Source organism: Eretmochelys imbricata, chromosome 1 (genome assembly GCF_965152235.1).
Source record: "Eretmochelys imbricata isolate rEreImb1 chromosome 1, rEreImb1.hap1, whole genome shotgun sequence".
Taxonomy (NCBI): domain Eukaryota; kingdom Metazoa; phylum Chordata; order Testudines; family Cheloniidae; genus Eretmochelys; species Eretmochelys imbricata.
The window spans coordinates 287197479-287205720 of NC_135572.1; positions in this window are offsets into that span (position 1 = coordinate 287197479).

The window sequence follows — 8242 nt, forward strand, 5'->3', positions numbered from 1 at the left end:
CTCCCTGCAAGAACACACCTGGAAACAAATATGGGGCAAGGACTAAACTGTGGGAAGTGATAGTCTCAGGCTAGAAGGATCTTTAGCCTGCGTATGAAAACTTGGGAAAGCCAAGGCAACTGCCAGCCTATTTATCACTCAGGGTCAGAATTTGCTAATTTATATCCTACCTATCTAGTGTGTTAAGATCAGCTTGTGGTTTTTGTTTATTTACTAAGGCAGCAGTTCTTAAACTTCATTGCACCATGACCCCCTTCTGACAACAAAAATTACTACATGACCCCAGGAGGGGGGACTGAAGACCATGCCCACCCAAGCCCGGCCAGCCGAGCCCCGCCATGCCGGGTGGTGGGGCCAAAGCTGAAGCCCAAGGGCTTCTGCCTTGGGTGGGGGGCATGTAACCTTAGCCCTGGGCGGTGGGGCTCAGGCTTCGGGTTCAGACTTGCTGGGGCCCAGGGCCAACACCCACCCTGGCAACCCCATTAAAATGAGGTCGTGACCCACTTTGGGATCCTGACCCACAGTTTGAGAAACCCTATACAAAGGTAATATGCTTTGATCTGTTTGCTAGCCCCAGTAATCACTTAAAATCTATCCTTGTTTTGTTTTTCTAAACCAGCTTGTGAAATTCATAACTGGGGCAAAAAGCTGTGCATATCTTCTTCCATATTGAGGGAGGGAGTGAACTTAATGAGCTTACGCTGTACAGTTTTCTGTGCAGTGCAAGACTATACAATTTTGGGTTTGCACCCCTGAGGGGGTGTGCATTTGAATGCTGGGAAATTCCCTAGCTGATTCTTCCCATGCGGAGCTGATTTCAGTGTCTGTGTCTTTCTGCAGCTGGGTGTGTCCCTATCTGGCTGTGTGCTAGACGAGGCTTGAGGGCCTGACTCACCAGGACAGGGTGAGGGAACCCAGGCTGGCGGAACGGGTAGGCTCAGTGATACCCCAGTACATCAGGTGGCACCCCAGAGTGGGGGATAACCCATCACACCTATATTAGAGAAATTTAGGAAAGTGTACATGAACAAGGCAGCCCATTTTGGGGATCTGTAGAGTATGTAGTATGTGTCACAGCATCCCAGATGGCTCAGTAATGTCAAGATTGCAAATCTGGTTTGGCACACAATGATCTGTAAAAACACCACCTTTTCTCCATGTCCCTCCTTAAAACTCATCTCACTGTAATGCACATAGAAAAGTACTATCTTCTAATGGTTAGGCAGGTGAAAAGTTATGCTAGAGTATGATTGTGCACACAACAAGTCTATTCCAACACATTAGTTATGTTTAGAACAGGAGAATTCTAGTTATATTAGTCTCTAATCAGGTCATTTCCATTTCTGAGTTTGAATCTGTTGTTTGACTAAAACATTTTCTGCAGCCTGTGGTAGGATGGCAGATCAGGCAGAAGTATCAAGGCAGGTGAACTGTCGTATACTGTCTGACCTAGAAGAGAACTGAGACATTTTCTCCAGAAACAGGAGTAGTTGAACTCTGGAGGAGGAGGAACCCTTTTGGCAAGGCATTACTAGGGCTCCCAGTGGAAAACATTGTGACTATGAAGCAGAGGGACAGCAGAAACTTAGTCCCACTCTTCAGCCTTTAATACTCAGCACACTAATAATAAATCTTATAACACAGGGCCAGATTCTAGGAGATGATTGGGCCCCTATCCACTGACAGTGTGAACACCCCTAGCTGGGGAGTCCCCAGCTGCCATAGGTGGCTTCTACGCCATCCACTCACTGAAGCCCTTGGGTTGAGAGGTGGGGAAGGGTTGGGGCCACTGCAGTCCCTAACAGACAGGCAGTCCATTCTGTTAGTCATTAATATCTGGTATAGTTTAGAGCAGTCTCAGGGCCACCTTGGAGTGCACTGGGACAAGAGCCAGCATTGAATGGGCCCCAGAATCAAGGCACTCCAAAGGGTTCTTTTGCAGCCCTCTCTTCACCTGCCCCCAACAGAATCTCGGTAATAGCATCATAGGCACTGCACAAAAACACAAACACACACAGCATTACAAGATGCAGATTAAAATAATGATTTTTTACAAAAAGAAAAACAGATAAAGCAATTAAAACCACAATGCCGTGGGAAAGCTCGTACAAACCACAAGGGACTGTGGAGGGCTGATCACATGTCAGCTTGTGAATAATACTCAGGAGACGGTAATCTTTAGATAAACCAGATGGTTAGCCAGCAAACCAGATGGTTTTATTTATGCAGGCAAAGTTCACATTAAGTGAGCTGGTTCGCTTTTTTTAAAAACAGGTTTCACACACGCAAATTAAAGTAAAAATAATTACATGAGATGACCTAGAACATTCGTACATTTTTAAACCCATATCAACTAGTCCACTACTTTGGGGAGATTGTAATGAACTATCATCATATTATCCTAGGCTGTTCTTCACATGGTTGGGTTTTTTTAAAAAGTATTTATATTACAGTGACACCCAGAGGCTCCAGTCAAGACTGTGGTGCCATTTTGTTGCTTGCTATAAAATTGTATAGGAAGATACAGTCCTTGTTCTGAAGAGTGTACAATCAGGAAAACAACATGTAACAAGCAAGTTTAACAAATAACGTAAGAGAAGAGAGGATGAGGGTAACAGTAATGAGCCTTGTTTCCATAGGTTAGCAATTAAGCTCTCTTCCTCTTCAAAGTGAGTTGAAAAACCAGCCTAGTGCAGAGCCCTCCTTTTCATACCCCAGTAGAATTCTAGTTTTGCTGAAATTGCATCTCATCCATTTTCTAGTTGTCCTGTTATTCATATTATTCATTTCATTCATTCATTCAGTTCCTTAAGGATCATGACTCCTCATCAGAGAATAGGGATAAAAAAATTTAAAGCAGCCAGAACCACAACCCTCAAAAATCTCTTCTGTCTTAGTGGCAGCAACAGTGACAAGCTAGCAATAACCTTGAAGAAGCAGTCTCATTTTTTTCCCTGGAAACTATTATACCTGCAAAATAAATAGTTAAGAAATTATGGAATCATTATGCTGTCTTAGAAAACATGATAAAGAGTAAACATGCATTTTTAGGTCACAATGAGTTATTTCAATTGAACAAGAACAACAACATGTCTAGTTGGCAGCCGGTGTCAAGTGGAGTGCCCCAGGGGTCTGTCCTGGGGCCGGTTTTGTTCAATATCTTCATAAATGATCTGGAGGATGGTGTGGATTGCACTCTCAGCAAATTTGCGGACGATACTAAACTGGGAGGAGTGGTAGATACGCTGGAGGGGAGGGATAGGATAGAGAAGGACCTAGACAAATTGGAGGATTGGGCCAAAAGAAATCTGATAAGGTTCAATAAGGATAAGTGCAGGGTCCTGCACTTAGGACGGAAGAATCCAATGCACCGCTACAGACTAGGGACCGAATGGCTAGGCAGCAGTTCTGCGGAAAAGGACCTAGGGGTGACAGTGGACGAGAAGCTGGATATGAGTCAGCAGTGTGCCCTTGTTGCCAAGAAGGCCAATGGCATTTTGGGATGTATAAGTAGGGGCATAGCGAGCAGATCGAGGGACGTGATCGTCCCCCTCTATTCGACATTGGTGAGGCCTCATCTGGAGTACTGTGTCCAGTTTTGGGCCCCACACTACAAGAAGGATGTGGATAAATTGGAGAGAGTCCAGCGAAGGGCAACAAAAATGATTAGGGGTCTAGAACACATGACTTATGAGGAGAGGCTGAGGGAGCTGGGATTGTTTAGCCTGCAGAAGAGAAGAATGAGGGGGGATTTGATAGCTGCTTTCAACTACCTGAAAGGGGGTTCCAAAGAGGATGGCTCTAGACTGTTCTCAATGGTAGCAGATGACAGAACGAGGAGTAATGGCCTCAAGTTGCAGTGGGGGAGGTTTAGATTGGATATTAGGAAAAACTTTTTCACTAAGAGGGTGGTGAAACACTGGAATGCGTTGCCTAGGGGGGTGGTGGAATCTCCTTCCTTGGAAGTTTTTAAGGTCAGGCTTGACAAAGCCCTGGCTGGGATGATTTAACTGGGAATTGGTCCTGCTTCGAGCAGGGGGTTGGACTAGATGACCTTCAGGGGTCCCTTCCAACCCTGATATTCTATGATTCTATGATTCTATGAACAATGAACAAAAGTAAAATCTCCATGAGAGAAAATACAATCACTGAAAAAAATCTGCTACAAAAAAGGACAGAAACGCCAAATGACAGCTTCCCCTGCAGACTGGGAGATTTGGCTACATTTGAAGGTGCAACAGAAATAGAAAGACATTTCCTTTCAGTGACATAGCTACATATACGATTGAACTGGTGGGGTGGGGAGTAGTAGTACTCTCCCAAGCTCAGCCTACATGAGATGCCATTATGGGACTCAGAGTAGCAGCCCTGTTAGTCTGTATCCACAAAAAGAACAGGAGTACTTGTGGCACCTTAGAGACTAACAAATTTATTTGAGCTTAAGCTTTTGTGAGCTACAGCATCCGATGAAGTGAGCTGTATGCTCAAATAAATTTGATAGTCTCTAAGGTGCCACAAGTACTCCTTTTCTTCATTTTGGGACTGTCTGTAGTGAAATGTGCATATACTCAAAATGTGATCGATCCAGCATGCTGTGGGGGGCAGGGGGGTGTTGCATTTGGCTTCCCTTCCATAGGACTCAGATGTGGTCCTGGGCTCTGTTAAGTCCCACTGATTTTAATAGGATCTTAAGTGGCTGAATACCTTTACAAAATCTGCCTCCCTGAGCAATTTGAATGGTGTGATGGGCTTTACAGACCGCATGCTAAACCAGAGCAAGGCATGGGATAGTACTGGGCTAGGGAAGTCCTGCCCCTCAGCAGCTGCAGGGCATGCACCAGATGCAGAGACAGTTTAAAAGGACATTGGTAGTCTGGGAAAGGAGTTTCAGGTTTCAGGAAGAAAGGCTGATGTTTGGAGCTGTGAGCAGAGTGACTGCAGCATTGATAGGCCACTCCAAGTGCGGTGATCCATGTTTCCACACTCATGCACCCTTTTTGGATTTGGGAACCCATGAGAGGCCCTGAAGCATGGGACATTGTTACCCTGGCTGATACTCCTAAGAGTGTGACCGCACCCCAATTGGAGGTGCCACAGCACTGTAGGATGTGATGGGGGAGGGGGAGAAGAGGGCAGAGTATAACATGGGGTGGACCAATGAGTGGTCCAGATACTGCAACACCCCCTTTAAGGTCTGCAATGGAATGCCAAACTTATTATACTATTCAGCCACTAGGTGAAACTATGTGTAAAATACCTTATATAAACAAACCTCACCCTACCTGGCAGAGCATTACAGGATCTATGATGAACACATCTGGTGTGTATAAGCAAGTTCTGTAGCCAGTCCATATGTCATGCAGAGGAACATGATAGGGAGCAGCTGCTGGGCTCAAGCTTGAGCACAGAAATGATGACATGTACCAAGAAATAGCAGATAAGCTGGAAGCACTGGGGGATTCAACAGACCGGGGACCAGTGCAGGGAGCAGATTAAGTGGCTCAACAGTGATTACTTGAAAACCAGGGAATAGAACCACACCCCTGGGAACGTCCCATCATCCTGCCTCTTGTGCAAGGACTTTGACTGGGTGCTGGGTACTGCGCCAAGCACTGATTCCCCAAGTGATTCACGGTAGCCTGGTCAACCAGGGGGGTGACCTTCTGACCAGCAGGTGCTGGATTAGGCTAGTGAAGTGACTCTGGTGCTCACAGCAGTGCCCAAGGAGGCTTTACCACCAGAGCAGCTGCAGCACGCTCTGAGTCCATACTTGGAAGAGCTGTCTGATGACTCCCCACAGGAGCAGCCCTGCCATGGAATCAGCATCAGAAACAGAAGAGGCAGAAATAGTGCTGGAGCCTGGGCAGTGTTTTGCTCCATGTTTGTTGTTATTAATCTACAGAGGGGCGGGATTTCCTGTTTATAGCCCAACTCAATTTTAACTACAAGCCGGAGATAGCAGCACGTATCTGCTAATGGTGGAACGTACACCAGCGTGTTGGCATTATGTCCACACACACAGCCTGTGGAATTCCAAATGGAGACCAGGAAGCATGAACAACAGCTAAACAACTATTTAACATTACATTTTCACTAGATACTCACACATTCTTACAAAGATGTGCTGGGGTGTTAAACGTAAGAAACTAAGAACCTTATATTGCCGTCCCTTTTAGTAAGCCACACCGTATAAATCAGCAAAGCCACAGCGTTACGAACTGCCTGTAAACAGGAAACTGTAAGTCGGGGGGAAATATAGTGCATGGGTGAAAAAAAAGTCAATGTCAAAAATATGGCAGGGGGTTTGTTTACAGTCTAGAAATATGCTGCATGAGCAGGGGCTGAGGGTGCAGTTCTTTGAGAGTTTGTATTATCATATGTCTTTGCATGTCATCCACGGGGAGATGTAGTCAGAGCAGACTGTATGGTAAGCTGTTGGGAGGCAGTAATCCATGTAGACATTAATGCAGCATCCTGTTGATTCCCCATGAATTTTGACTCAGTCCTGGGTGCTGATAGCTTCAACCTTCTCCCAATGTAGGAATATCAGATAGGTAGTCACAAGTCAGGGAAGGGTGTTTTTTCAAGGCCCTCCTCTATAGGACACCAGCCCGCTGCACTTGTAGATGTGTTGCTCAGTCACCATAAGCTTGAATACCTTTGTGATATTGTAACAGAGTGCACAAAGTTAACAGGTGACCCTGCACTCTGACACTCATTGGTGACCCTGCAGAAAGCTGATTGGGTAATTAAAGGTGATTAGCTGATTATGCTAGGTGAGCTAATGAGCCAATTAGCCCATCAGCTCAAGACTGATAAAGATGTGCAGGAAGCAAGTACAAGGGGAGAGAGAAAGAGGAACAGGCCTAGCGGAGCACAGTCTCACAGAGGCCTCAGGGAAGGGAGACCTCTGTTGCTCTCAGGTGCTGAGAGGAGGGCCAATAGCACAGCGGATATTGTAAATAGTACTGTTGCATGAGACTGTGAAAGTGTTGGTGGAGGGATCTCAAATAAACTGCACAGTGGATACACAGTCAGTGGAGCCTGAGCCAGTTTCTGTGGGGCTAGACGATGGAGCAGACCACATCGTGCTATAGGCATATTGCTGACTTGCCACCAGTAGCCTGGAACAGAATGTCCCTTTGTCATTCGTGAAACTCCAGGATTTTTATGTCCTCCAGAATGTGGAATGCCTGAAGGGACTGGGAAACCTTAAGTAGTAAACCATGCCTGCCTCAGTCTTTTAATTCTGCTTTACTCATTTGTGTCCGGAATGTTCCTCTGGGGATATAATGGAGCTGAGTTTTACAAAGTATTATTTTTTGGCCTTGAGGATGCACAAAACCTATTTTTTGAAATGCTAAGACAATAATGTACTGTTTGTTGCATGCTTTCAATCCCTTCCATCTCTGTAGGCCCTTCCACCTCTGAAGCCTAGCCACAGTTCAGCAGGAGCCTGGGATTTTAAACTGTTACAGAGCTGTCAAGGAGGAAGCATTTCTATGATGAACTTATGGTGGATATGCTGGACAGGGCCAACAAGCACGTACAGTACCTAAGGGACAAGGATTCACGCCAAGTGGAAAAGTGCAGAGAGGCAGCAGAGTGCAAGGAGAGGATTGCAACATGTGAGGAGAGATGTGCAGCACAGTTTCTGGAGCTGGAACATTGCTTGAGGAAGGAAGACGGAATGCAGCAGAAAGACATGAGTAGTATAAGGGGCCTACCATCAACCAAAAAACGTAGGCCCCTCCCCGACCCTTCAGGCCCCACTCCCTCACCCCTCAGGCCCCTGCCCTTAGGGGTATTACATCCGAGGTCAAGGCGGACACATGACTAGAAGCAAAAGGTACCATGTGATCCCCTCTAAGAACTCCTCCCACTGCCCTCTATCAATCAGGATGGGTTCCGGCTGCAGAGGACCTCTTGGAGAGTGGATTTGACCAATCAGGGAGGAGTTCCGGGATGGGGGTCACCCACCCGTAAGTGGGTCATGTGACCCCTCCTATCGCCCTCTACCAATCAGGATGGGTTCGTGCTTAATACTGTTTAATAAAAAAAACAGTAGTTTTAAATACACCAAACCAACAGTTTGCAACAAAATCCTTTTCAAGAAACTCATACTGCTGTCTTGCACAGAATAAAAAAACCCAGTAGTTTTAAACACACCCAACCAACAGTTATTCTGCTTTCCCCCATGTATATTTGGGCCTTTGGGTTAAAGAACAAGCAAAATTTTAGT